This window comes from Salvelinus namaycush, chromosome 4 (genome assembly GCF_016432855.1).
Source record: "Salvelinus namaycush isolate Seneca chromosome 4, SaNama_1.0, whole genome shotgun sequence".
Classification (NCBI taxonomy): domain Eukaryota; kingdom Metazoa; phylum Chordata; class Actinopteri; order Salmoniformes; family Salmonidae; genus Salvelinus; species Salvelinus namaycush.
Window position 1 is genome coordinate 13,318,106 of NC_052310.1, and position 15,240 is coordinate 13,333,345.

Sequence of the window (15,240 nt, forward strand, 5' to 3'; positions counted from 1 at the left end):
TTACAGCGTGATTGAAATGTAATGGCATAGTTCCTGCATTCACGGTATACGCTGCAATAGGAAATTACCTTTAAGCAGTAAGGCACGAGGAGGTATGGTATATGGCCAATATACAACGGCTATGGTCTATTCTTAAGCCGGACGCAACGCAGAGTGCCTGGCTACATCCCTTAGCCGTGGTATATTGGCCATATACCACAAACCCCCGATGTGCCTTATTGCTATTATAAACTGGTTACCAACGTAATTAGAGCCATCAAAGTTTTTGTCGTACCCGTGGTACAGTATGCGATCTGATATACCACGGCTGTCAGCCAATCAGCATGCAGGGCTCGAACCACCCAGTTTTTAAATACATTTATACAGCGCAATCTGTAACGGTTGAGCTATAGAGATTGGATAAAGCCCTAGGATTCCTGCTACTTGAGAACAACACATGCAGGCAGATGGGAGGATAATTATGCTTGGCAAGAACTATACATTTTTATAAAAAACTATTTCCCCCCAATGGTTTACCAATGTGTGCTTTCCAAGCAACTGATTAGCTGTATAATAGGTCTCCTATGATATAATCTTTCATGACATTGGCATTTACCAAAATCAAATTTAGCTTGATTTAACTTAGCTTCATTTCACTTAACTTGATTTAACTTAGCTTGTATTGCTTTCCATCTCAGTGCACTCTTTCCCTAGTGATGTCCTCACATGGCACGAGACATCCAATCATCACACACACACACACACACACACACACACACACACACACACACACACACACACACACACACACACACACACACACACACACACACACACACACACACACACACACACACACACACACGGAGGATAAAGTGTTTTACACACACACAGGGAGTAAGGGAGGTGTGACTGTGCCACCAGCATTCTGACACACACTTGTCATCGAGCTGTCCCTATAAACCGTGAGTGTGTCACCCGATCTGTCCCTATAAACCGTGGGTGTGTCACCACCTGATGCTGCACGGCTATTTTTAAACCTGGTTTATTTTCACAGTGTGATGTCATCAGCCCCCGACACAGTAAAACCCACAGGGGTGTCTCACACCGGGGTGTGAGGGAGACAGGGAGCGGGAGCAGAGAGAGACAACGGGGGGGGGGGGTGGGGGGGCATGGTAGACACAAGTTCCACTGGGAGGAAGCACAACAGAGAGGGGTATTTTACACCCTGACGACAGGCCCAGGGCCCAGGGTAGTCCTCTGTTCCTCCTGTCCTCTCACCCTCTCTGTGGGTTAGGAGGACAGCCAGGGGCGCAGTGAGGGAACTATGTGAAGTTTCCACCACATGAAAAGGCACGTTAAATCTATGGATGTCTCTTTCCTCTCTTTCGGATTCACAGTCTCCCTGATTTACCAGACACAAGTTAAAGAACCAGAATTACCTTCAGAATTGAATAAGCATTTTTTTTTGTCCTAGTGGGGATATCTTATTGCCTTCACAGCCAAATGAAATCACCTAACTAATACCAGTGTTTCTGTATGTCTTACATACACCATATTGCAATAATCTATCTTATTAACTTCAGTTCAGGTTGAACAAACCAACTGGGCTAAAACATGGGAGTGACCAGCAGTGGAACTGACCTTCAGAGTACATACACATCATATTTAACATTCTTTCCGTTCATCACTTATTGGCATAAACAAGGCAGGTAGGAATAGCTCACCCTCATTCCTGTTGATGTTTGCTTTGTCACAGTAGAGACATTGGATGCTGCAGGGTGTTTTGAGACAGGTTGTTTGGGCAATTTTTAATAATCTGTGTTGGCCCAGGTCCAAAAACAGCAGACTTTGAGTTGTTTGAAAATGGGAGTGAGTCAGACAGACAGAGACAGAGAGACAGAGAGACAGAGAGACAGAGAGACAGACAGACAGAGAGACAGACAGACAGAGAGACAGACAGACAGACAGACAGACAGACAGACAGACAGACAGACAGACAGACAGACAGACAGACAGACAGACAGACAGACAGACAGACAGACAGACAGACAGACAGACAGACAGACAGACAGACAGACAGACAGACAGTACAGACAATACTCATCCGTGAACCTCGGAAGGTGGCATCTCAGTTGGTCTGCCAGGGCTGTTTGGAAGCAGAAGAGTTTTTTTTTGTCAAGCATCAGACAGACATGAACACTGTAAAGTGTGGGCTGTGATACAGAGACAGCGCTAGAGCAGTGAAAGCACATGCGGATCCGAACATAACGTACAGCATATCCATTACCCTGTCTGCCTGATCCCCACCCACACACATACTTTACCACGTCACCTTCGCCACTTTACCCTTTGCCTCAGTTGCTCATACCAACTATTGAACAACAAATAAAAGCTACTTCATCCTTGATATCATCTTACATTACAAACGTGTACGCTATTACAGTGGATTGGGTACTTTGTATAAGTTCTTCAGGTTCAGGACATGGAGCCAGTGTAGCTTTCCCCTGGACTCATAAATCACAGTGTGCCAGAGAATGGCAGGATAATATTGTTGCTGTTAGTGATCGGGAAGTCTCCCCTGGTTATTCCACAGTCTGTTTCCCAGCTGATCCCCTGCAGCCTTGTGGGTCACACACACACATATGCACCAAGACACACATGTGCATACACTATGGGCATTTTAACTCCTTGGCGCCTGGGTCTTCCTGTAGTCCCAGTCTTGGACTGGACAAGCTCTTCCCATAAGGGGCCCGTGGTTTCAGACGGGACCAAGCACCCATTCACCACTGTTTGTTTTCAGTGTCATTAAGGGAGAACGAGTCCTTCTCTGACTTACCGGATCGAAACAGTCCCTCTTCTTTGTCAGCCGCGCTGCCCCGTCACGGAACGAAATAAAAACAGGCATGTGGCTAGATTCCCACACTTAGAAATATAGGTACGTGCACACTCACGTGCAGGGGCACACATACACATCACAGGAGGTTGGTGGAACCTTAATTTGGGAGGACGGGCTCGTGGGAATGGATGGAGCGGAATGAATGGAATGGTATCAAACACATGGTTTCCATTCCATTCACTCTATTCCAGCCATTATTATGAGCCGTCCTCCCCTCAGCAACCTCCACTGATTCACACACATACAAGCACAGTGGCGCGCACACACACACACCCACACACACACACACGAGTGAGCACGCACACACACATACACACCTTTTGGTCTACATCCCATAATGTTTCTCCATTTAACATTTTACTTTAAGTGTATATTTCTTGAAATACTGATACTTTTATGGTCATGCAAAGCATGCTGGGTTATTATGTTTGGACAGTCCACTCTGTCTCCTTTGCATAATGGCACCCGAAAATGAATCACTTTTGATTAGATTAAGATGCGGTTGCAAACAGGATAGGAAGACAGGAGATATTTTGTCTATTTTCTAACATTGGCATCTCACTGTGACATTTTCCAGTCGTTAACCTGAATGTTATTTTTGAGCGTAACCATTTGAAACACTCAAGCAAATCTTCAGGCACATTCATTTTTCGGGAACGGGAAATGAGGTGGTGGGTGTAGGAGATAGACACTGGTCATTACACCAATCCTGACAAATATGAGGTAGTAGGCGGAAAAACACGTTTTGATTAGCAGGTGGAAACTGTGCATATCCTCTGTAATCCACCCTGTCGTAATCACAAACCGACCGATGTTCTTACGCTTCCTGAAAGAGTGGAGGAATGAACAGAGTGTATTGAAATGGACAGAGACATAAACCTTACAATGTACAGACAGGTGTGTGTGTGTGTGTGTGTGTGTGTGTGTGTGTGTGTGTGTGTGTGTGTGTGTGTGTGTGTGTGTGTGTGTGTGTGTGTGTGTGTGTGTGTGTGTGTGTGTGTGTGTGTGTGTGTGTGTGTGTGTGTGTGTGTGTGTGCATGTGTGTGTTCGTGTGCGTACGTGTGTAGGTAGTTTGAGGGTTGTGATTAAATTGTCTCCTAGGCTGCTATATAAGGACTCAGGAACCACATCCTCTCGGTAGACAACTAAAGGAGTAGCTCCTGTTGAGAACAGAGTGTATCCTTGTACAGAACACAACATGCCAGGATATACAGGGTACACCAACATTCAGTATACACAAACGTTTGGTCTTAACTTTGACTTATGGGACAATGATTAACCCTGGGTATGATTTGAGTTGGTTTTAATGTAATACCTGGTCTAGAACAGCAGGGAGAGTGTCTTTGAGGAGAGAAGAAGAGAAGAGGAGAGAGAAGAGGAAAGGGGAGGAGAGGAGAAAGAGAAGAGGAGAAGAGAAGAGAAAGAGAAGAGGAGAAGAAAGGAGAAAGAGAAAGAGAAGAGAGAGAGAAGAGGAGAAGAGAGGAGAAAGAGAAAGAGAAGAGAAAGAGAAGAGGAGAAGAGAGGAGAAAGAGAAAGAGAAGAGGAGAAGAGAAGAGAGGAGAGAAGAAAGAGAAGGAGGGAGGAGAGGAGAAGAGGAGAGGAGAGGAGAGGAGAGGAGAGGAGAGGAGAAAGAGAAAGAGAAAGAGAAAGAGAAAGAGAGGAGAGGAGAGGAGAGAAGAAAGAGAAGGAGGGAGGAGAAGAGGAGAGGAGAAAGAGAAGAGCATGAGAGACATAAATACATAAAAAAACAAGATCCGCTCCAGCCGCCCCACCACAGGCGTCCTGGCCTGTCTGCCCACCACCTCTTGATGATGTCATCCGGAAGGTTCCAGCTCGGTAGGCACCAAACAGGAGCATGAGTGACGTGACAGGTGCTCTTAATCATACCCCATACTCTCCGACAACCACACCAAAACAGATACAAGCAAACACTCACCCACACACATGTAAATATGCGCAAACAGACACACGCACACACATAAACACACACAAACACACAAAAACACACACACAGATGCAACAGCACGTATGCCCACCCACCATCCTCCCACGACATCATCATTGTCCATAGCAACCACTACAACCTCTGTTTTCACCAAAATGTTTTTCCACATCAATATTATATCTGTCAATTAAAAAAAACATAATTGGAATAATCACAGACTGTAGAATAAATCAAGAATGAAAAAAAAAGTAAAAATAAATAAATAACATTGTATAAGCAATCCCAAGAAATCAATTAAAACTAAATCAAGAAAGCATGAAACAGACAAAAAAGTTTCAAACTCCTATACGTCAGCACTAACCATAATCACACCACAGCCTGAAGGGCGATGGTCTTCTACATGTGGTTCACTCACATCATATCACATGGTTTGTGTGTGTCATTGGTGTCATTCTAACTTGGAAAGCCTTCTTCCCATCATTTCTTCATGTTTTCCATAGTGGAAGTTCACCAGCCTCTTTGAAAGCAGGCAAAAGCAGGATTGAAACGTAGTGCTGAGATAGTCCTGAGATATTAATGCCTTGAATATCTCCATGGTAATGTTTTCAGAGGCAACGCAAAAACAAGCCAGTCAATTGTAAAGCAGCTCTTTCCAACTACAGATGTAGGATCTTAATTTGATCACCTTGTTGTAGGAGAACTTTCCTGCAGTGCAGGACGTATATTATTTGTAGTGTATTTTGAGTTTTAGAAGGGCTTCTGAAGTTTGTAATTTCCACTTCGAAATTTCAGACTTGATTTCTCCCTTACGGAAAAATGTATTAAAACCCTACAAAAATGTCAATGAATTATCATCCACATAATTATTCACATTTCCTGTTGCTGCAGGTTTCTTTTTCCTGCTGTAGCAAACTGTCTGAAAGTAAGATCCTACATCTGTAGTAGCTCACCAACACAAACATCCCCTGATTCCTCTGTCTCTAATGGTTTTTACAGAAGCTGGTAGACTCTCACAACGTGTTGGGACTTTAGCTAGCTCCGTTTGTGGCAGTAATGGAAAGTGATGTAGAGGGTATATGACAAAACATTTACCCACAGGGTAAATATAGCAACCGGGCACAGGTACTGTTGATCTGTACTCTCTGGATGCAATTACAAATTATTGAAAAGGAAATAAAAACACATTTTGTTTTTAACGCCTCATTATGGTACATTTTGATACAAGAAAATATTTTGTAGAAATGATGATATTATAGGTCTTTTGTTTTCTGTATCTTGTTGTGATGCTCAAATGGGTGCCTCTTACTTGTCACATTCACTTCCGTATACTGCACCCTCGTACAGCACCAAAGGCTTCATGTTTGTATTAGGCTAGAGAAAACTATTCTTAACCTTGAGTGGTTCAGCCCAACCAGATCACACACAAACGTGTGGGGGTCTTTGGTTAGACCGGCCACTCAAAACGCTCCAGTAGGGTAGAACGAATCTAAACCAAACACATAGGACTGAGCTGACTCAGACACTTCCCCGGACACATGCACTTTTACACATAGACAGATGAGAAGCACAGGTCTGCAGAGCTATGTCTATGTCAGAGGAGGACTGGCGATGTTATATTCCACCCCGGCACCTCGAACTAATCCCACCCACACCAGATTGCTGAGCGTGGTTCTACAGAGCTGGTACTCCCTCTCACATTTCCATCGTATTAAGTAAGACAATACGTTAATTGCCGTAGCACACAAAAGCAGTTTTTGTTGCCTGAAGTGCTGAAACCCAGAAGTCCCACACATGAACCTTGGGGAAAGAGTTGACAGCTACTCTGAGCGTGCCGTGCGACTTCTCAGAAGCGAAGGGAGCAGATTAAAAATGTTCTGCCTTCCGTGGTCTAATTGTTAAATATCACCCTGTTTATTTGAGTGTCTTTGATTGCAGACGAGATGTGGCGTTTGGCATGCAGCTAAGGTTGTGAAACGTTGGAGTTTTGTACTGTTTTTCTTCCGCCTCTGTTGACCCTGGGGTAAATGTGATACGGATGTTCAGCGTGTCAGAGGTCTAAATGAATGGGCTTGCACGGGATATTCTACCTGAGACTCTTCAGAACATTTCAGCTGATATCCACATTTGGTTGTGTTTGAGATAACCGTCTGAGAATGAGAAGATATTGAGAATGATATAAGTGTGGAGTTCCATTCAAGGAATTATATTCTTGTACAAGAACTATCAAACTATCTCCAGTCTTTGGTCGTTGATGAGTGTCATTGTCCTCTTGACCTGGTGTAACCTCTGTTCATATCTCTTCTGCCTTTGTTATATACCGCTGAAGTCACATCATGTCAACACACTGCAATGGCTTAAGAACTGTGGCTGCACTTGTAGTCAGACTTGACCAATACCAGTCAGTGCATTGTGCCTAGCCAAAGTTGCCTGCCTCCCTCTCATTGTCCCAGGTAGGTGGAAACATGACTGACACTGGCTACAGTATTTTGGAACACAGATTCTTTTGAGATTTATTTCCCGAAAAAATCATGCAGCTTATTTCTATATCGGCGACAGCGGCAGACGCAGTTGATTAAAATGTCCCTCTAGGCCCGTCATTTACCGAGAGGTATTGGGTTTCACCTAAAATTAGCCATCACTCTCAATTTATTACCTCAATTGAAAGGCCAGAAAGAATGCCTGTAACAGCTTCCCAACCAACGCAGCCTAGCCTTGGCCCGGCCATATAATGTTGCATTTTAATTCACCTGGAATCACTGGAATCACCAGTGAGGCCAGCCCAACTTTCTTCCAGCTTTTTTTCCTGGAGCGTTGTAGAATATTAAGGGAGTTAAAGAGTGTTAGAAAAACACTCAAATCCAAACAAATTTTTATTGAGGTAAGAAATGTATTTTCCCTGTCGACTAGTTGACGGCACACACACTGGCTCTCAGACACCTTCGCGTAGTTTTGTTTAGTGTAACATGGGCAAAAATAACGAAGACCAAGACTGCACGGGTACTTCTGGTCTCTCTCGGTCTGGCTAAGAAAATACCTTGTGGAGGAATTATATTATTGAGTCAGGAATTATGGAGGCAAGCTTTTTTAGTTAATTACCCAAACGTATGTCTCCATAAAAGCAAGGGAGACTGAAGAAAATGTCTCCATAAAGGACTGGTAATCACAAAGATTGAGCAATAGAACATAAACCCATCCAGAAGTTAACAAACATATCCATACATGTTCTCTACTAGTGTAAAATGTCTCAAAGCCCCAGAGCCAATAGATTAGGTGTGCATTTGGTGGAAGTAATACGAGAGTAACAAATTCATATTTTTTTCATCAGAAGTAATGAGGTACCTGTAACTTATTTTGGCACGAGGTGTTGATTTTATAAGACTCTCACATGACTCCCCCTCCTTCTCTCCGATCTACTGTGAAATCTGCCCCAGTCACTTTGCTCTCTGCAGCCTATTCTTAGCTAAAGCTGCGGCCGCTCCAGTAATATTTTCAAAGATTATTATAGTATTCTGTAACCATTTTTTCCCCTTCGGCGGCCTTCCAGTGTTTTTTTTCTCTTTTTTTCCCCCTTTCTCATTCCCCCTTCTGCCTTTCTCTCGACAGCGATCTTCGGTTGTAAAATAATAGACCATCAGCCAGCAATAATTTGCAGTCCAAACAGAGCCGACGCTGCCTGACGTTTATTGAAACCTCATCCCCTGCGCGCCGGTTTCCCTTTCCCCCTCTCCTTCGCTCTGTGTTTGTGCAGACAGACCCTGAGCCCTGGCCATCGCTTTTAATAATGAGGGCCGCGGCCGGCCTTGGCTAGTCCCTGTGTGCTTGTGTTGGCCTGTACAGAGCACCGGCTAGCAGTCAGTCAGCAGGAAGACTAGCATGCACGCAGGAAGAGAGACACAGACAGACAGACAGACAGACAGACAGACAGACAGACAGACAGACAGACAGACAGACAGACAGACAGACAGACAGACAGACAGACAGACAGACAGACAGACAGGCAGACAGACAGGCAGACAGACAGACAGACAGGCAGACAGACAGACAGACAGACAGACAGACAGACAGACAGACAGACAGACAGACAGACAGACAGACAGACAGACAGACAGACAGACAGACAAGCATGCAGCAGACATGCTCACCTGCAGGCAAGCAGCATACAGGCTAGCTCAGGGTGCTTGTGTTGGACTGTACCAATCACCGGCTAGCAGGCGGCAGGAAGACTAGCATGCCAACAGAAAGATACGCAGACAGACAGATGAGCATGCCCACAAGCATGAAGCATACAAGCCAGCATGAAGATATAGAGGCAGCAAGAGTGGGAAAGGGGTCACGTTGACAGACAAAGAGAAAGGAAGGAAGGCTAAAAGGCAGACAGACAAGTGGTCAGACAGATATACAGGTGGTGTAGACAGACAGATAGACAGGCTGAAATCTAAGCCATATTTATACTCCATCTGTTTCCTTAGATTTCAGCCCTGTGGACTCTTTCACGGTTAGTGGACGGACTGTGAAAACTAATTTGAGAATGGACCGTGGCCTGAGGTGTATCAGAGGAATAATATTTTTCATCATCATCACCACAATGACACACACACACACACACTCGCCCCCCCCCCCCCCCCCCCCCCATCTCCTTAATGTCAAGCTAATGTCGTTATAAACCCACTCACAACCATCATGATTTTCCTCTGACTAACCCTACCTTCCTCTACCTTTCCCCTCATCTCATATCATTAGTAAGGGAGGAAATTGAGCAGGACACTTCATTAAGGGACAGAGATTAAAAGCTTGGGTGGATGCAGAAATAGTGTGATTGCAAATACCCATGAAATCATAATTATGGGCGCTTTACGTAAAATGATTTTATAGGAGTGTGAGTAACCCCCAGGGTCAGGATGGGGGCCCGCGTCGCCCATCACATAATACATGCCTTGTTATCCATGACCCCTGGATGAGAGAGAGAGAGAGGAGAGAGAGGAGAGAGAGGAGAGAGAGAGAGAGAGAGAGAGAGAGAGAGAGAGAGAGAGAGAGAGAGAGAGAGAGAGAGAGAGAGAGAGAGAGAGATGGATGAGCTCAATTATCCTCCTATTTTCCTCCATGGAAAGCAGGGGGAATAGAAAAATATAGAAATGTGTCGGCTGATGGAGGGTGATAATTAAAAACGTCTGCGGTCCCAGACCCAGTGATTGTACTGTAATTAACCCATCACGGGGACTTCTTCCCTCTAATGATTCCAATAAGTGCAAGGGTGAGGGTTTGGCTGAGAGGAGTTTACATGCACACTCCATTGAACCCACTCATACACGTCAAGGTGTTCATTAGTCATGGTATGTTTTCAACATCCAGCCGTTCCACAGTCCAAAGTACCAAACGTTGGCTTGTTAGTTGAGAAGGAATTGAGCAGATGTTGGATTTGAATCATAACATAAAAGTAAACAAATAGGGTGGAAATACAGTGAGTTAACGAACGGAGAAACATCATGTTGGACATGTTTGAGTCGTGTGCTTACGTGTGTGTCTGTATTGTGGTCACATAAGGGACTATGTCCACGAAGGAGAACACCAAAGTAGAAATAATGAATGGGTTTCGGGGTTAAAAGATCCCGCAACAAAATGCCTCACTACAGCAGCTGTGATACCTCAACCTCTGAGAAGACACATCCTTTTCCTGTCTGCTTTTCTCCTGAAGCCCTGCCTGGCCTCTCTTCAGTTGTGGAATACAGCCCAGGCTGGTCTCTAGCATGTTCAATATGTTTGCTTTAAACTCTACAGTAATTTGTCTTCCTGGTCTCTACGGCCTGTTTATCAGCTGTGGTGATGCATCCAGGAAACAGCCATCTATTGAATTAGCTCACACAGCAGCCATCACATCAGTCAAATGTGTCTTCAAAAACACTTTCACCCGTTTGCTTTTCAACATTGAAAATGTTACATTTCAATACAATATTGTGCGGACCATCATTTGTAGTGTCTTTATGCTTATGTTCAATTCCCAGTGGAAGTTAGGAGTTCCTCTATTCCCTGAAAAACAATGGAGGGAATTCCTGGAAGTTGTTCCCTCATCTGTACTGTATGTGACAGGTGGGGCCTTCTTGATCCAGGGCTATTCCGATTTCAAAAGGCCAAACTATCTACACTGTCTCATTGTCTAAAGAGCCCAGAACAGGTACACCTTCACCTGTCATATCAAAATATGACAGAGTTGTGGTGTTTTCTCGCTTTAAACTAATCTAAATGATGTCATAGGAATTGCCTGTGGATAAGAACGTGGATGTAGATATGCCTCCCTCTCTCCTCCTGTCATTCCCCTTGTCTGAGTCTTTGATGATGGGATGGTGTCATGTGGTCTCCTCCTGTCATTCCCCTTGTCTGAGTCTTTGATGATGGGATGGTGTCATGTGGTCTCCTCCTGTCATTCCCCTTGTCTGAGTCTTTGATGATGGGATGGTGTCATGTGGTCTCCTCCTGTCATTCCCCTTGTCTGAGTCTTTGATGATGGGATGGTGTCATGTGGTCTCTTCCTGTCATTCCCCTTGTCTGAGTCTTTGATTATGGGATGGTGTCATGTGGTCTCCTCCTGTCATTCCCCTTGTCTGAGTCTTTGATGATGAGATGGTATCATGTGGTCTCCTGTCATTCCCCTTGTCTGAGTCTTTGATGATGGGATGGTGTCATGTGGGAGGGTCATCTCTGTCGGGCTAACTTTGAGAAAGTATAGATATCCACATCTTCTAACTACACTCTTAGAAAACAGTGTTCCGGAAGGGTTCTTTGGCTGTCCCCATACAGTAGGATAACCCTTTTTGGTTCCAGGTAGAACAATTTTTTTCCCAGGTAGAACCATTTTGAGTGCCATGTAGAACCCTTTCTACAGAGGGTTCTACATGGCACTCAAAAGGATTCTACCTGGAACCAAAAGGGTTCTTCAAAGGGTTAACTTATGGGGACAGCCGAAGAACACTTCAAGGTTCTAGAAGGCACCTTTTGGAGTGTAGATGCTCCAAACAGCATTGTTTTCATTCTCTTCCTTATTAACATAACACCGGATCTGCAAACTAACACCTCCAATTTTCTATGTTAGAGTAGATTCAGATGTCGGATAAATGAGAAGTCGGGAGAAGTAGACATTCTTCAGACTTTACATAAAGAGACATTATAAATAGACCCGTGACACGAACAAGCACATCATTTTTTATTTATATCATTATATACCTTAGTTTTAATTCTCCAACTATGCCTGCAAAGTTTGGAAAGCCATTTTAATGTACACTGAGCGTACAAAACACTAGGAACATTCCTAATGAACAGAACAGCCTCAATTCGTCAGGACATGGACTCTACAAGGTGTCGAAAGTGTTCCACAGGGATGCTGGCCCACGTTCACTCCAATGCTTCCCACAGTTGTGTCAAGTTGGCTGGATGTTTTTTGGGTGGTGGACCATTCTTGATACGCATGGGAAACTGTTGAGTGTGAAAAGCTCAGCAGCGTTGCAGGTCTTGAAATGCTCCAACTGGTGCACCTGGCACCTGCTACCAAACCCTGTTCAAAGGCACATAAATCTGAATGGCACACATACATAATCCATGTCTCAATTGTCTCAAGGGTTAAAAATCCTTCTTTAACCTGTCTCCTTCCCTTCATCTACACTGATTGAAGTGGATTTAATGACAACAATAAGGGATCAAAGCTTTCACCTGCTTTCACCTGGTCAGTCTATGTCATGGAAAGAGCAGGTGTTCCTAATGTTTTGTATACTCAGTGTAAATCATTTTTTCACCATACATTTTTTATTTCTTCCTCTTCTCCTTTGTTTCTGAGGCCAATCAATTGTTTATTGACGTAAACAAATAATAATCAATATACAAATGTGAATTATTGTTATTGATAATGACATTTTTGATATCTAAAAATATATACCCCAAAAAATGTTTTGATATCGATAATTATGTTTTTTATATAAAGCATTTGAATTATTGATATAAAAAAAGTAATTATCGATATCAAAAATGGGGTTCTCCATTGAATCCTATGGGGAATTATTACATTAAATTATCATTATAATGTTCAATATTATTGATATTGATAATTCAATTTATTTAAAAAATAAAAAATGTTGATATAAAAGATTCGATGAAATATGTTAAAACAGCTTCCCATAGATGTTTAGTCATTTTTTTCATCGTGAATTTATTTTCTTACATATTCTCATTTTCTTCTGATGCCAACCAATTGTTCTTGGATTAAATAGTTGGAGATTAAACTATTTGAGATTAAACTATTGGATAGAAAGTGTAAGTAGGGATATCCAAAGGCTGAAAACTAAAATAATGAACCAATTTGTCACACCCAGGATGCCATAGACAAAATAATCTAGAAATAAAAGAGAAGCTAGGAAGACTTCTAGCGGGTGTGGAGAAAGGATTGGGGCGATATGTAAGACTTGTGGTGAGGTGAGGTGCAGTTTGTAAGGAAGGATCACTTAGCATGAAGCATTAAGCATGGGAAGACTGAAAGCAACATGTCGTCTTCACCAAAGGAGGGAGTTGTTTTAATTCTTGCAATATTTAAAAAAATATATATATTTATATATTTTTTTACTATAGTCAATGAAAATAGTAGCCATTTTTTGCTAACAATAATGAGCCAGCTAGTGCTAGTTACTTGGCTGGCTAGTGGCTAGCTAGCATAACAGAATACTCCTGCAGGGAAAGCAAGCAAACAAGCCAACCAACTAAACTAAAGATATTTTATGTTTTGATCAAACATTATTTTATCATAGAAAGAAAATCATAAGCTTCCCACATTGGTAACACCAAAGTCACAGTTTGGTAGCAAGATCCAGCTAGTCAAAATGTTGCAAACGTTTGAGCAGAAGGCCAGGCCAATTCAACTCTGCTCAAACGTTTGCAACATTATATAGTCTATTGTAGTCTCGCTTAATGGTATGTGATGTTCATTAATGTTTTGGATATGTGTACTAAATAGCTCTCTGAATGGAGACAGCACCTGGGTTTGTTCTCTGCACCCCAGCACTGCCTGTTCACCGGTCCCAATCACTACCTCTGCCCCCAGTATTGACTGGTGATCGGCCCCCAGCCCATCTCCTACATTGAGTTGCAGTGCAGAATTAGAAACAATCTCCATGCAGGACCTGGGAAGCTCTTTCCTCGACCCATTTCCAAGACCTACTCCACTGGCTTGCTCCTCACAGAGCAGCAGCAGTAGTAGCAGGGTTGTGAGCCCCTCAGTGTTGCCACAGAGCAGCAGCAGTAGTAGCAGGGTTGTGAGCTCCTCAGTGTTGCCACAGAGCAGCAGCAGTAGTAGCAGGGTTGTGAGCTCCTCAGCATTGCCACAGAGCAGCAGCAGTAGTAGCAGGGTTGTGAGCTCCTAAGTGATGCCACAGAGCAGCAGTAGTAGTAGCAGGGGTGTGAGAAGAAGGCAGAAAAGAGATGCAGACTCAATCCTTGAGACATCATTCGCAAAGGCATTGCAAATGATTGAAGAATATCTTAAGATCTGGAGAACGTCATGCACCGAGCTACCAGCTTGTCCCAGAGGTAAATAAATATAAATATTTTCAGACTACTCTGATCCCCTTTCCTCTCTTCTGTTGTCCTTTTTCCTCCTCTCCTCACCATGTACACTGCTCTCCAGACACTCCTAATTTCTCCCCTCTTCTCATCCTCTCCACATGGTCCTGGCACCTATAGCTGATTTCGTGGACGAACTCTGGCCAAAACTTCCGATCATCAGCTGCATGAGTTTATGCATGACGAACATGGACCGGACGACTGGTACCACAGTGGTTCAGACATCTCAGGAGTCAAACACTTGACACTTTCATTCCCCCAAAAAACTTTTGTTATTTACACGTCTCTTCATAAGACACTGATTTACTACTGTTCCGAAATATTCATATTTCTCATAAATCTTTGTACCTTGAACATCAAGTGCTGACAACGTACTGAAGAGCTGTGTGCCACAGACTTTACAGCCTTGTGGTGTAGTTCAATCTTATCCAAATGACTCCATACTGTGACCTCCCAGAACGAGGTTTAACGTTATTAACACGATTACAACTCTACTGGTTCACAGTACACACAAAGAACTGAGTGTGTGTCCATCAAGAGTCCTCATCCTTGCAGCCATGATGCAGAATATATTCTCTGACTCTCCTACAACAAGAAAGGTGGTAGTTCCAGGTAGGCCCAGGTTTATTGAGATGGACTTGATAAAAATACATTTCTCATATAGGGGTACATACATGTATGCAGAAACAAGGGAAATTAGAAATATAAAAAGTTAAATTGATTCCAACATTCTATTATCAACATACCTGGATAAGGGCGCATGAGGTTCTCATGTAGGAGGAAAGCTGCATCTCCCAGGAAAACATGAGGACTTGGCATTGTG